This window comes from Schistocerca gregaria, chromosome 1 (genome assembly GCF_023897955.1).
Source record: "Schistocerca gregaria isolate iqSchGreg1 chromosome 1, iqSchGreg1.2, whole genome shotgun sequence".
In the NCBI taxonomy this organism is placed as follows: Eukaryota; Metazoa; Arthropoda; class Insecta; order Orthoptera; family Acrididae; genus Schistocerca; species Schistocerca gregaria.
In genome coordinates, this window is record NC_064920.1 from 908,609,914 (window position 1) to 908,626,468 (window position 16,555).

At 41.4% G+C, this 16,555-nt stretch overlaps 1 long non-coding RNA gene across 1 annotated transcript in view; it reads left to right on the forward strand.

The window, feature by feature from the left end:
* LOC126274820 (uncharacterized) overlaps positions 1-16,555 on the forward strand; it is a 79,575-nt gene that overhangs the window by 27,876 nt on the left and 35,144 nt on the right. Inside the window, exon 2 of the long non-coding RNA XR_007550378.1 lies at positions 3,603-3,818. This is a non-coding gene — a long non-coding RNA (uncharacterized LOC126274820). The remainder of the gene's footprint in view (positions 1-3,602; positions 3,819-16,555) is intronic.

Genomic DNA, 16,555 nt, shown 5'->3' on the forward strand with positions numbered 1-16,555 from the left:
AAACAAATTTTATTCTCTTAATCATTAACTTGCTAAAACAATAATGCAGGAATAATTATCAGTTTCTTTTGTTCATTTATTTATAAAAAATTAGAAGTCATTTTTTTCTTCTAAGAATTTAAGGACATATGACAAGTCCCAGATTAAAATAGATCATACTTTTTGAGTCATTTCTGTCACTGGCTAGACAATCATTGATGCAAAATTCTGTTTTTATAGCTTTAATAATGAGTGAGATAATAATACTGGTATGGTACCTAAAGTATGCAAAAATGTTGATTATGGGGAATTGAGACTAAAGATCTGTAGGTCACTTTCTTCACAATGACAACATGTTGAAACATTTCAGCCCCATAACATTCTTGATTCTGTGTGTCCCTCTCATCTTCTTAAGTTTTCTTTCTTTTCTTTGTTACTCTGGCCTTCCTTGTCATGATACATCAGCTTTTTCAGCAAAGCAACACATTGTCTGTACACTTGAAAACCTCCATTTTTCATGTTGTCCTCAACTGTGATGCCTAGTCTGTTCATTGTTTTTAATCTGCTTGTTAACCTTTCGTTAAAATATATTATGGTATCGGTCACACCAATTTGAAAAGCTGGGATGCCAACAAAAACAGTTTTGGCAAGTGCTCCCATATGCAACTATTGCCACTTTAATTTGGATTCTGCATTTTGCCATTAAACATTTTTTTTCAGGAGTTAAGAATCTGAAAGATTCCTATATATTGACTTGAGTTTTACCATAACAGTTTCACCAAGGGGTGTGCATGTGTATGTTTGGGAGGCTTTCTCTTTCTGTTTTGGTGAGTCTACCTTCTCCACCTAACCGACTTTGCTGTGGCATAACAAGTTCTTCATTTCTAATATGACTTCTACATCTACATCTATATCCATACTCCACAAGCCACCTGACAGTGTGTGGCAGAGGGTCCCTTGAGTACCTCTATCGGTTCTCCCTTTTATTCCAGTCTCGTATTGTTCATGGAAAGAAGGATTGTCAGTCTGCCTCTGTGTGGGCTCTAATCTCTCTGATTTTATCCTCATGGTCTCTTCGTGAGATATACGTAGGAGGGAGCAATATACTGCTTGACTCCTCGGTGAAGGTATGTTCTCGAAACTTCAACAAAAGCCCATAACAAGCTACTGAGCATCTCTCCTGCAGAGTCTTCCACTGGAGTTTATCTATCATCTCTGTAATGCTTTCGTGATTACTAAATGATCATGTAACGGTGCGCTGCTCTCTGTTGGATCTTCTCTGTCTCTTCTTTCAAACCTACCTGGTAGAAATCCCACACTGCTGAGCAATATTCAAACAGTGGGCGAACAAATGTACTGTAACCTACTTCCTTTGTTTTCGGATTGCATTTCCTTAGGATTCTTCCACTGAATCTCAGTCTTGCATCTGCTTTACCGACAATCAACTTTATATGATCATTCCATTTTAAATCACTCCTAATGCGTACTCCCAGATAATTTATGGAATTAACTGCCTACAGTTGCTGACCTGATATATTGTAGCTAAATGATAAGGGCTCTTTCTTTCTATGTATTTGCAGCACATTACACTTTTCTACATTGAGATTCAACTGCCATTTCCTGCACCATGCGTCAATTCGCTGCAGATCCTTCTGCATTTCAGTATAATTTTCCATTGTTACAACCTCTCGACATACCACAGCATCACCCACAAAAAGCCTCAGTGAACTTCTGATGTGATCCACAAGGTCATTTATGTATATTTTGAATAGGAACGATCCTACGACACTCCCCTGTGGTGCACCTGAAATCACTCTTACTTCTGTTATCTAGGAACTCTTCAATCCAATTACACAATTGGTCTGATAGTCCATATGCTCTTACTTTGTTCATTAAGCGACTGTGGGGAACTGTATTGAACGCATTGTGGAAGTAAAGAAACATGGCATCTGCCTGGGAACCCGTGTCTATGGCCCTCTGGGTCTCGTGGACTAATAGCATGATCTGGGTTTCACACGATCGTCTTTTCCGAAACCCATGCTGATTCATACAGAGTACATTTCTAGTCTCCAGAAAAGTCATTATAGTCAAACATAATATGTGTTGCAAAATTCTACAACTGATCGACGTTAGAGATATAGGTCTATAGTTCTGCACATCTGTTCGACGTCCCTTCTTAAAAACGGGGATGACCTGTGCCATGTTTCAATCCTTTGGAATGCTAGGCTCTTCTAGAGACCTACGGTACACTGCTGCAAGAAGGGGGGCAAGTTCCTTCATGTACTCTGTGTAAAATCGAGCTGGTATCCCATCAGGTCCAGTGGCCTTTCCTCTTTTGAGTGACTTTAATTGTTTCTCTATCCCTCTGTAGTCTATTTCGATATCTACCATTTTGTCATCTGTGCAACAATCTAGAGAGGGAACTACAGTGCAGTCTTTCTCTGTGAAACAGCTTTGGAAAAAGACATTTAGTATTTTGGCCTTTAGTCTGTCATCCTCTGTTTCAGTACCATTTTGGTCACAGAGTGTCTGGACCATTTTGTTTTGATCCACCTACCACTTCGACATGAGACCAAAATTTCTTAGGATTTTCTGCCAAGTCAGTATATAGAACTTTACTATCGAATTCATTGAATGCCTCTCGCATAGCCCACCTCACACTACATTTTGCTTCACATAATTTTTGTTTGTCTGCAAGGCTTTGGCTATGTTTGTTATGAAGTTCCCTTTGCTTCCGCAGCAGTTTCCTAACTCGGTTGTTGTACCATGGTGGCTCTTTTCCATCTCTAATGATCTTACTTGGCACATAATCATCTAATGCATATTGTATGATGGTTCTGAACTGTGTCCACTGATCCTCAACACTATCTGTACTTGAGACATAACTTTTGTATTGGGCCATCAAGTACTCTAAAATCTGCTTTTTGTCGCTTTTGCTGAACAGAAAAATCTTCCTACCTTTTTTAATATTTATATTTATGGCTGAAATCATCGATCTTGTTTGAGAATTGTAAAATTTATGACTGAAGTTAAATCCCTTAGCTTTGGGCATTGTGTGATGCACAATCAATAAAACCTGTCCAAATGAAATTTACAACATGAGTCTCCATGAAAACCATTATTAAACTAAGGTAATTACTTGTATTGACAGAAAGACTGATTTCAATAAACCTCTGCTCACAGAACACTCAACATGTTCTTCAAGAACATTATGCAAAGTAGTTGCTATGGATACATCACTGCCAAAATTAAATAACAAGACATGTGGGTAGGGTTTTGTGTTTGACAGTAGTGTAACCGCTTGGTGTTTAAAGAACACATGTGGCATGCTTTAAGAAGGCATTTAAATGCAAAAATGATAAAGTAATGTACAGAAAGTATATATAATATCATAATCAGAAAGAATCACAAAATTATATTAAATAAAAAATAACATTTCCATTATTTGAGTCCTCGTGGTATCAAGGTCCCCTTAAGAATTAATCACAGGACAGCACACAAACTTCACATGATCTGTTCGATCTTATTATATTTGTTTCATCATGTTCAACACTGCATTCATATTATTTGCAAGCACAAAATTGATATTAGAATTTTAGCAATCACTGGTATTTTGTTGACAGGTATTGTAACAGAGTTTTTATTAGAGACCTCCAGACAAAAAATGAATGGACATTCCTAGTGTACAGATGGTTTTCACTGACAAAAGGAGACAGAAGTGTCCACTACAGAGTAAAAGAAGCATCAGAAGAAGAAATTATGTCTTTTAAAACACTTTTATATGAAAACTGTTGCTTTGATCTGGGAGAACAGCATGATTTTTTTGGCATTGTACTAAGGTATGTTTAACATGTTTGAATTCATTTAGGGTTGTGCAGCTTTCACAAATGAAAGTTACTACAAGCTATGCATCACCCAGCATGGCATAACATTTAAGAGGCACCAGCTGCTGACAGTCAGCCTTCTGTCATTATGTGGGGCAGTTTGACAAGGCAAGATCTTTGCCAATGGCAGAATTCCATCTAATGTGATTTAATGATAATACTAGCCTACTCATATGTAACATATTATCTAGTTCGTGTACAGTTTTGTGAAACATTAAAAAGTATTCAAAGAACAAGTGAAGTAATTATGTATTCTAGTAAAATTTTACCTCTAATTCCTATATCTAGTAAAAACAGGGTGAAGACAAACATGTCTTTGAAGAAAAGAAGGTTATGTATAAAAAAGTTCATTAAAAGCTATGATGAAAGGCAACAGTATAAGAAGTAAATATTTGTGTACTTCACTAGAATGCTGCAATAAAAACAAATCACAAAAAGTACACAGAAATCATAACAACAAAGTTTATAAATTTATTTTGCAAATTGTTTACACCATTAAGTGACCATCCCATGTAGGTCCTTATTCAGTTTCTTTAAAATATCTTCCAGTTTGTTACCTTTCCTTACCACATGAATTTGGTTGTTGTCACATTGATACTGCTCATGTTAGTTGACTGAGAAGCAAGTGCTGAATACTTGCAGCATATTATTATTAAATCCAGGGACATAAAGAACTTAGTTTGCTCAAGCTTTGACAGTAATTCCTCAATGCTTACAGGCCTATCCCTCTCTGCTTTAATGTACTTACTTCAAGTTTGCTTGTCTAATATCAGTTAACTCCTCCAGATGTTTTCTTTTTTTTTTTTCATTGCTGACATCAGATTATTGTTTGCACTTAAGCTGCATTCAGTAATGCCCTTCTCAACCATTCTTTTTGTCTCTTCATGGACAGCAGCAAAAAAACTCATCAGAATAATATATGATTTGCAAAAGAAAGGCCTTTCACCATTTATCTTATCCTGGTTTATCTCAAAATACTTATTTATATGTGAGTAATACATTTTGTAAATCCTTCTTGTAACCCAGCATTAGTATTTTATATTTCAGTGACTTTACTTCTGCTAATCCTTCCTCTGGCATACACTGATTTTCTACTACCACCATGTTAGTTGCAGTGACTAAATGAACAGTTTTCACTCTTTGTAGTTACATGGTAGTTTATAGGTAAGGTTTCTAATCTTCCATCATACTTTATTTGCTTCGAAATCAAGAGATATTTTATTGGTGACTATCCTGTCTAGACCCAAAAGCACACCTGAGGTTATGGTGGGTACGATTAAGTGTTTGATAGGAAGTAAAGACATTAGTTGTTGAATGCAATCTCATTTCTTGTAAGTTTTCCTTTAGTTCCAGTTAAGTCTACAACATGGACTCAGTCAAAGGTAATATTGAGCACACACATTTGCTTCAGAGAGTGAGCATGTGATATAATTGATATCTCACCATCTGAGTCTACATGAACATCCATGTACAATTTTAAAACTCTCCTTGTGTCTATGGATTTTGTTTATTCTGCCTTATCACTGTTGTCTTCTAGTAACCACTCATATATAGGTGCAGGGTGGATTAGGGCTACTTTCTTTTCCATATGTAGGCCTGCTTCTCGACAGTTATGCCCTGAAGCCTGTACCCCTGCTTTGGAACAGGCATTGTTTTTGACAACAAACTTATTCATTAGCATATTAGTATTAGCATTTTTGGAGGTAAATATCTGTGTTAGATTATTCCGTAGGCTACTTCTCCTATTATTAGAATGATTATAATTATTGGCCACATTACACATTCTGTCTCATTCATGCGTGTGATACATGGTGGATAACAATTTCCATTCTTATTCTTCGATCATGAGTTTTCTTCCTGAGTAGAGTCACTTCTTTTTTGTTCAGCTTATCCAGGCCTTCAACAAATGTTAGTAAATCATTCACCATTTTCCATCCTCGAAGCCATATTTCTTTCCTTACATGATAAGGTAGCATATTTACCAACACCTTAATCAAATAACTCTCCTTTATACATTCATCTAAGTATTTAGATCTAGTTTGGTGCTATTCAGTAACATCTTATAACTACCTCAACTATGATAATAGTATCTAGGATCCAGTAATTCCAGTGTTAACTTTTCCTGCATACTTTTTGACTAATACTTATTCTTAAACTTAGCCTGGAAGTCATCCCAAAAGAGACTTCTGTATGCAGTGTTGTCCATTCAGCAACACCCCCTCCAAATAACACAGCACAAAATACACTTTCTTGAAATTATCCCATCACTTAGGAAGGGATTTAAAAAACAGCCATAAAAAATAAGTAGGAAGAATTTCCAACCCTCTGGTTTAAGTTTTTTAATAGTTTGAAAAAGTTTGTTCCATCTTCTAAGCACAATTCTCTATTAACTCTAGAGAAATCACGCAGTTATAATTTTCTCACTTTTTACTAACCTCTTCCTCAGGTTTCAATAGTTATTCTACACTGAACATCCATTTTATCTGTAACCTCTGAAGAAATTGTCATAGTGACAGGTGATTCTACATTTTTCTGACATTTTTGTTCAATTAACTAACTAACATTCTGCTACAAAGTCATGAGTGTAGAGCCTGAATTATCAGTTACATCAGAATCTTCACTCTGTTCTAAATCATTGAACTGGGCTTTAGTGCGTAGATATATTGATACACATCTGAAAATTCATGTTCAGTGAAATCTTTAATCTGTTTTAAATTCTAAGTGAGATCCTTAAATTGTTAATTAACATCATTTCACAGTAAGTCTCACTTTTTAATTACTTCAGAATGTAGTTCCTCCATCAAGTCAGAGAATACTGTCTGCAGTTTAGAAATCTTATTATTTATCTCAATTTTTTCATGGCAAGAATCCATAAGGTTTCTCTCCAGATTAACATTTTTATTTCTAACTTTTCATTTGCCACCAAAATAGGCTGTTAATAGTTAACTCCATAATGACATATTTTAGTAGATATTTTGTTATGGCATGCCTTCTTTATTTCTTTATTTGTTGTCCTGGGTATCAATGTACTGCGTTGCTACACTGGTCGAAATATGAATTGTGGAAGTACAACACTGACCACCTTAAATGATGTAGCCGACAGATGCACATTTGCATTTAACAGTACTTTACTTTCACTGTTCACAACCCCCCAATAATACACAGTTATATATGGCCAGAGCCCTATTGTTTTAACTTTCCATAAGTCTCTTAATAGTTTGCAGGCAAACATCCACATACTGCTACAATATTTTACTATTGTACATCTACGAGAAGTAAAAACCTAACCACAAAGGTCACAGTTCTTGAAGAATAGAGAGATAGGTATGGAGCAGACACTGTGTTTGTTTTAACACATGGCCAAATTCTGTAACATTTATTTCACAGTTAAGATGAAGAACTGTTGTAAAAATGTTTCTCATCTGAATCTTGGCCACGGACCTACTGTCTCATGAGCAAAAATTTGGTCCAAATATATCCTCACAATAATAGGTACTCAAACTGTACACTGTTTGAAGTTAAATTTATAAAAATTACAATTAAAACTTAACTCATTAAATTAACTGACATCAAAAAATTGGTTCTTTTTAACAGTTTCTTCTACTTCAAGAGTTAGGCTGAATTATTTGCTCCCACACTTATGTTCCATGTTCTGTTTCTCTTGTGACATGTAAGTTAGTACACGAGTGCTCCAAAATTGTGGCCTACACTGTGACCTGTATCAACTAACCTACTGTCAGAATACAACTCCGCGGCACAACTCCACCTGGAAAATGACGACCTGAAACAATGAATAGCACTCACTTACAATGAGCTTGTCATGGCTCGTACCTCATTGCTGAAACTGCAGACACCAGCTCAGACACTCAGCGGGTTAGTCCAAAAACATTAATTGCATGTGATGATTCGTGTCCAGTAGACACCACTCACCCGACGTACTCGACACATTGAGTGACATGTGTTTCAAATGCATGTCAACATTTCATCAACTCAGTCTTATGACTGTTTGAGTTATGCTTTGCATATCTGGATGACATACTCATTTTCAGCAACTGAGGAACACGAAAATCATTTACACAAGGTCCTTCAGACTTTGATCTCTAACGGCATCTTGGTCAACAAGGACAAATTCCAACTGAGCCAGTCCTCTGTCAAAATTTTGGATTACGCTGTCGCCTCTGGCAGAATACAGCCTCCCAATTCCCGCTGCAGACCATCACATCACTGCTGCCTCTGGCTACTTACAGAGAACTCTGACATTTCTTGGGTACACTAAATTACTGCCATTGGCATCTGCCCTCTGCTCCCACCGTGCATGCCCTGAAGACAGACTAGCTGTCAGGCAAACAGACTTCAGGCCTTAATCCAGTTTGCTGGACTGAACCTATGCTGGAGGCCCTCAAGGCTCTAAAAATTTCTTTAGCTCACGCCGTGACACTCACACATCCTGACCCGTTGGCCGAGTTGTTCATCGCTACAGATGCCAGCGACATCTTGGTGGGTGCAGTACTACAGCAATGATAGGGCAACACGGATTTTCCCCTTCATTTCTTCTCTAAAAAACTGTCTACATCACAGAATAAATATTCTGCTTTTGATAGGGAACTTCTGACAGTCTTTGAAGCTGTCAAACACTTTCCCCTTTACTTAGAGGGCTGCTCTTTTTTCATCATCACAGATCACAAACCACTAGCAGACGGTTTCTGCAACCCTCCCGGGGACCCACCCCCTCAGCCTTTCCGCCACCTTGATTTATTCTCTCAATTCACAACAGACATTCGCTCCAATGTTAGGCGCGTAATGGGGCCCCTTAGGGATACGGCGGCTAAGGAGGGGAAGAAATCCAGTGTGCACTCCGTGTGCATTCCGGGAGGAGTCATTCCTGATGTGGAAAGGGTCCTTCCGGATGCCATGAAGAGCACAGGGTGCAGCCAGCTGCAGGTGGTGGCACATGTCGGCACTAATGACGTGTGTCGCTTTGGATCTGAGAAAATTCTCTCTGGATTCCAGCGGCTATCTGATTTGGTGAAGGCTGCCGGTCTTGCTTACGAGATGAAGGCAGAGCTCACCATCTGCAGCATCGTTGACAGAACCGACTGCGGACCTTTGGTGCAGAGCCGGGTGGAGGGTCTGAATCAGAGGCTCAGACGGTTTTGCGACCGTATTGGCTGCAGATTCCTTGACTTGCGCCATAGGGTGGTGGGGTTTCGGGTTCCGCTGAATAGGTCAGGAGTTCACTACACTCAGCTGGCAGCTACACGGGTAGCGGAGGCTGTGTGGCGTGGACTGGGCGGTTTTTTAGGTTAGAAGGCCTCGGGAAAGTGCGGGATGGGCTACAATGTCAAAGGGTGCTTGGCAATTACAGGACGTGCTTGGATCAAGGAACAGTTGGAATTATAGTTGTAAATTGTTGTAGTTGCGCTGGAAAAGTCCCTGAGCTTCAAGCGCTAATAGAAAGCACAGAAGCTGATATCGTTATAGGTACAGAAAGCTGGCTAAAGCCTGAAATAAGTTCTGCAGAAATTTTTACGAAGTCTCAGACGGTGTTCAGGAAAGATAGATTAGGCAGAACTGGTGGTGGAGTGTTTGTGTCTGTCAGTAGTGGTTTATCTTGTAGTGAAGTCGAAGTAGATACTCCGTGCGAATTGGTGTGGGTGGAGGTTATACTTAACAGCCGAATTAAGTTAATAATTGGCTCCTTCTACCGACCCCCAGACTCCGATGATACAGTTGCGGAACAGTTCAGAGAAAGTTTGAGTCTCGTAACAAATAAATACCCCACTCATATGGTTATAGTTGGTGGGGACTTCAACCTACCCTCGGTATGTTGGCAAAAATACTTGTTCAAAACCGGTGGTAGGCAGAAAACGTCTTCCGAGATTGTCCTAAATGCATTCTCCGAAAATTATTTCGAGCAGTTAGTCCACGAACCCACGCGAATTGTAAATGGTTGCGAAAACACACTTGACCTCTTGGCCACAAACAATCCAGAGCTGATAGAGAGCATCATGACTGATACAGGGATTAGTGATCACAAGGTCATTGTAGCTAGGCTCAATACCATTTCTTCCAAACCCATCAGAAACAAACGCAAAATAATTTTATTTAAAAAAGCGGATAAAGTGCCACTAGAAGCCTTCCTAAAAGACAATTTCCATTCCTTCCGAACTGACTATGCGAATGTAGACGAGATGTGGCTCAAATTCAAAGATATAGTAGCAGCAGCAATTGAGAGATTCATACCTCATAAATTGGTAAGAGATGGAACGGATCCCCCGTGGTACACAAAAAAGGTCCGAACGCTGTTGCAGAGGCAACGGAAAAGGCATGCGAAGTTCAGAAGAACGCGAAATCCCGAAGATGGGCTAAAATTTACAGACGCGCGAAATTTGGCACGTACTTCGATGCGAGATGCCTTTAATAGGTTCCACAACGAAACATTGTCTCGAAAATTGGTAGAAAATCCGAAGAAATTCTGGTCGTATGTAAAGTACACAAGCGGCAAGACGCAGTCAATACCTTCGCTGCGCAGTGCCGATGGTACTGTTATCGACGACTGTGCCGCTAAAGAGGAGTTATTTAACGCAGTTTTCCGAAATTCCTTCACCAGGGAAGACGAATGGAATATTCCAGAATTTGAAACACGAACATCTGCTAGCATGAGTTTCTTAGAAGTAGATACCTTAGGGGTTGCGAAGCAACTCAAATCGCTTAATACGGGCAAGTCTTCAGGTCCAGATTGTATACCGATTAGGTTCCTTTCAGATTACGCTGATACTATAGCTCCCTACTTAGCACTCATATACAACCGCTCGCTCACCGATAGATCTGTACCTACAGATTGGAAAATTGTGCAGGTCGCACCAGTGTTTAAGAAGGGTAGTAGGAGTAATCCATTTAACTACAGACCTATATCATTGACGTCGGTTTGCAGTAGGGTTTTGGAGCATATACTGTATTCAAACATTATGAACCACCTCGAAGGGAACGATCTATTGACACGTAATCAGCATGGCTTCAGAAAACATCGCTCTTGTGCAACGCAGCTAGCTCTTTATTCGCACGAAGTAATGGCCGCTATCGACAGGGGATCTCAAGTTGATTCCATATTTCTAGATTTCCGGAAAGCTTTTGACACCGTTTCTCACAAGCGACTTCTAATCAAGCTGCGGAGCTATGGGGTATCGTCTCAGTTGTGCGACTGGATTCGTGATTTCCTGTCAGGAAGGTCGCAGTTCATAGTAATAGACGGCAAATCATCGAGTAAAACTGAAGTGATATCAGGTGTTCCCCAGGGAAGCGTCCTGGGACCTCTACTGTTCCTGATCTATATAAATGACCTGGGTGACAATCTGAGCAGTTCTCTTAGACTGTTCGCAGATGATGCTGTAATTTACCGTCTAGTAAGGTCATCCGAAGACCAGTATCAGCTGCAAAGCGATTTAGAAAAGATTGCTGTATGGTGTGTCAGGTGGCAGTTGACGCTAAATAACGAAAAGTGTGAGATGATCCACATGAGTTCCAAAAGAAATCCGTTGGAATTCGATTACTCGATAAATAGTACAATTCTCAAGGCTGTCAATTCAACTAAGTACCTGGGTGTTAAAATTACGAACAACTTCAGTTGGAAGGACCACATAGATAATATTGTCGGGAAGGCGAGCCAAAGGTTGCGTTTCATTGGCAGGACACTTAGCAGATGCAACAAGTCCACTAAAGAGACAGCTTACACTACACTCGTTCGTCCTCTGTTAGAATATTGCTGCGCGGTGTGGGATTCTTACCAGGTGGGATTGACGGAGGACATCGAAAGGGTGCAAAAAAGGGCAGCTCGTTTTCTATTATCGCGTTATAGGGGAGAGAGTGTGGCAGATATGGTAAGCGAGTTGGGATGGAAGTCATTACAGCATAGACGTTTTTCGTCGCGGCGAGACCTTCTTACGAAATTTCAGTCACCAACTTTCTCTTCCGAATGCGAAAATATTTTGTTGAGCCCAACCTACATAGGTAGGAATGATCATCAAAATAAAATAAGAGAAATCAGAGCTCGAACAGAAAGGTTTAGGTGTTCGTTTTTCCCGCTCGCTGTTTGGGAGTGGAATAGTAGAGTGATAGTATGATTGTGGTTCGATGAACCCTCTGCCAAGCACTTAAATGTGAATTGCAGAGTAGTCATGTAGATGTAGATGTACATTAAAGGCACAGAAATATCCATGCTGATTTCTTCTTGCAGATCAATACTGTCTCACACATCATCGACTTATCTAACCTGGCTGCTCTCCATACCTCCCAACAAGGAATCTCAAGCTGTCCTCATGGATCCTCAAACATCTCTTGTGTTTACCAAATACAAGTTCCCCATGATTTGGATAAAGTGTAGTGCAATTCTTCTACTGGCACCCTGCAGCCGTTGCTCCCGCCCACATTGCGCAGGCAAGCCTTTGACGCCTCGCATAACCTCACTCACTCTGGCGTCCACGTGACTACATGAGTCATATCTGAGCATTTCATATAGAAAAATATTAAATGGGACTGTCAGACCTGGGCACGCAGCTGCGTCCCCTGTCAACGCAAAAAAATCGGATGCCACACCACCTCTCCACTAAGCAAGTTTGACATTGACATCAATGGCATTGGAGTTCTGGGTCTGGAGGAGCTTGTATAAATGATTTTCATGTTACTCAGGTGAGTTGCTGAAAATGAGTATGTCATCCACATATGCAAAGCAAAACTCGAACTGTCGTAAGATTGAGTTGATGACACATTGCCATATTTGTGTGAGCGTTTTTTTTTTTGTGCCGAAGAGCATGAAGTTTGGGGATGAGGTGAATCGGTGAAGACCAGTTGCTGTCTGACAGATGTAGAACACCCTCTTTAAAAGTTATTTAATTTGCTGCTGGGTACACCTAACTTAATGGGGTTGAGATATCTAACCCTGTGCGTAATAGGAGGGCTAGCAGTGGTAATTATCTCATGTGTCATTTGTCAGTCATGGAAGAAACTGAGAATTGCACTTGAGACTGAGTAATATCCTGACATTAAGTTTTTGGACAAGCGGGGCACAACAAGGTGTAACTGTTAGCGCAGGTGGGAAAAGGCAGCACAGAAGTCACATGCCTATTAAGTGAGCACAGTGTGCACTTATTTGCAGAGGTCAGCTGCGTGTGCAGCACGGAGTGGTTCGGGACATGCAGTGATTGTCTTTTGTTTGCCTTGCTTTGGGTAACTGGCACTGGTGAGAGAGGCATTGGCGTCATGCGGGGAACAGCAATAGCCACTGAGTAACGTGGTTGGTGCGCGAGAGAGGGGGAATGTTTATCAACAGCTGGGGCATCTGCCTGTGTGGTGAGCATGATCGTAACGATCGTGTGACTGTCATTAGAAGCACTGTTTGAAACACATGGCACTTAATGTGGCGAGCATGTCGGGAGTGCGGTGTCTACTGGACGTGAATCATCATACACAATTAATGTTTTTGGACTAAACTACTGAGTGTCCAAGCAGATATCTGCTGGAGAAAGCAGGTTAGGTGTTGGTCCTGTGGACTGCAGTTTTAGCAGCGAGGTATGAGCTGTGACGAGCTCATTGTAAGCATGTGCTATTCGTTTTTTAAGCTCATTGTTTTCCCAGCAGAGTTGTAAAGCCGAGTCGTATTCTGACAGTAGGTAAGTGACATAGGTCACAATGTCACCCTTGAGGGTTCAGCACTCATGTACTAACTCACATGTTGCGAGAGAAACAGAATCTGGAACATAAGTGAGGGAGCACAGTATCTGAGTGTTAGTGGAATGGTGTAGCACCGAGCCCTGAACTACATTCAGAGAGAGTTTGTAATGGGACAAAAAATCCATACTGAGAATTAGTTCATCGATGTCAGCATTGTAGATTAACCACGGAAAACACAGAGAAGGGAATAGGTGGACCATAACTTTGACAGAGCCTGAGGTTTGTAATGTTGATGCGTGGAAAGCTTGCAGAAGTGACCTCGTCAGTGAAAAGATGGGGGAAACCATCAATGTGGGTATGATAGACATGCAAGCACCAGTGTCGACTAGGAAAACACACCATGACTAAATGTCAGTCACATATAAACGACCGCTAGGCCAGGCAGATGAGTGGAAGGAGTGCAATGTATGGGGATGCCTGTGAGATTTCCTGCAGGACTCTGTGTCTTTTAGGCCCTGAGGTCTGCTTGGGTGCTGGCAAAGTAATCGGCACTTCCTAGCATTATTGCTGAGAACCTTGTGGTATGGATGAGCCGGAGTGGTGGTGGTGGTGACTGCGGCAGCAGAAGAGACTTGTCCTCATCGATTTATTCTGACATGTGTATCAGCACATATGCTGCATGGGTGATCCTGGAATGTTCTGACGGTGGAGAGAGTGAGCGGATAGCAGATGGCCCGTAATCAGGAGCAGTTGTGCCGATCATTTGTGAGCAGTGAGCTGGTTGGTGTTGTCATAGCAGTGCAGCTGGTCTGCAATGCAGAGACAATAGCTGATTGACATGAAGTAGTGTGGTAGCCGAGGAACCTGTAGGTCAGTAGGCAATTTGGGGGACCATACCACCCACAGGATGACGTCCGGCATTGTATGCTCACTCACAAGCAACAGAAGGCAGCGCCAGAGTTGTGAAGGAGTTCAGTCCCCCAGGTGTTCGTCATACAACATCTTGATGATTAATTCTTGTGGTGAGCAGATGAGTTGCTCCATGATCATTTTCTTCACAAACTCGTGCTTCAGGGGAGGCGGTGGCGAGAGGAGTGGATCACAAATTAAGCCTGAGTGATCATGGAGGTGCATGGCGATACACAGGAATTTAGAGTTGTTGTCAGACATGTGATGCAACTCCAAAAGATTCTCAACAAGTGCAAACCATTATACAGCATTGTCTTCATATAAAGGAGGCAGATTCAGCAGATGACCATGGGGAGGGAATGAAGGCAGCTTCAGTGTTCCTTGGAAAACCGGCTGGTCCATGGTAGGAGAGGCTGTACAGCAGACCGGTACAGTAAGCATAGGTGTGTTACTGTCAAGCACGTCCATGGCAACAGTGGGTTGCATTGTCCTTGACATGTCATGAAAACACGATGCAGCTGGCATGATCGGTACTGTGGGAATGAGTAGTTGCGCAATACATGCAGGAGTCTCGTAAACTGGAGTGGAGATTACATGTACTGAATTGAATTGACCCACCCTGGACATACTGCAGAAGACCATAGCAGCAAACACAGACACAGGCAGTGCTGTGGGTGAGGTGAGCTGCTAGCTGAGCGAACAAAACTGTGGCACCGTACAAGCGATGGGGTGGGGAGGGGGGGGGGGGGGCAGGGGGAGGTGGTTTGGTAACTTGTATGAATAAAGTTAAAGTTCTTCTTAAGTGGGTATGGAGAGTTGTGCACACTAAAATGTTCTTGATTAGTTTGCCAATAAGGCAAAACCGGAAGAGTTCCAGTTGATAGTTGCCAGGTGCTGCACATTGCATGATAGTAACCCACCATGATGTCACTGGCATCCGTAGTGATGAACAACTCAGCAGACAGGTCGGGATGGGCAAGTGTCATGGTGTGACCTAAGGAAGTTTTTAGAGCCTTGAAGGCCTCCATCATAGGTTCAGTCAAGCGAACTGGTTTAAGGCCTAAAGTCAGTTGCCTGACAGCAAATCTGTCAGTGGAGGCTGCATGTCAGTGGCAGAAGGCAGATGCCGATGGCAATAATCTATTGTACCCAAGAAACATCGAAGTTCTTTGTAACTACCCAGAGGCAACCACACTCCTTCAAGTCCATCAGCTCTCATCTCTGCATCACAGGCCAGCTGTAGGCATTGCTACGACAACACCAACCAGCTCATCACTCACTGGTTGACACAACTGCACCTGTTTATGGGCATTCTGTTGGCAGAAGCAGAGCTCACTCCACATCTGTGCTGTGCTTTCTACACCACCTGGCAGTATTCACTCACACTCTCCATTGTCCGAACATTTGAAGATCACCCATGCACCATATGTGGTGGTATACACACCAGAACAAATCGATTAGGACAAGCCTCCTCCACTGCTGCAGTCACCACCACCGCGACATACGGCTCATCCATACTGCTGGTACCACAAGGTTTTCAGCAATAATGCTAAGAAGTGTCGGTTACCTTGCAGCAACCAAGCTGACAGCGAGACCTAAAAGACATGTCTTGCAGGGAACCTCACAGACATCTCCATACATTGAACTCTGTCCACCCGGCCACCTGGAAGAGCATTCGTTTATACATGACTGTCATTTTCCTAGTCGACACTGGTGCTCATGTGTCCATCATACCTACATCAATGGCTCCCTCCATCTTTTCACTGATAAGGTCCCTTCTGCAAGTTGTCAACACAACAATATAACAATCCTCAGGCTCTGTCAAAGTTGCAGTGCACCTATCTTCTTCTCTGTGTTTCCCATGGATTTTCAACATTTCCAACATTGATGAACTAATTCTCAGCATGGATTTTTTGTTCCATTACAAACTCTCTTTGAATGTGGTTTAGGGCTCAGTGCTACACCATCCCACTAACACTCGGGTAATGTGCTTCCTCACTTATGTTTCATGTCCTGTTTCTCTCACAACATGTGAGTCAGTACACGAATGCTCTGTCTTTGTGGGTGACATTGTGATCTGCATCACTAACCTACTTCTATTATACCAGAATTAATAT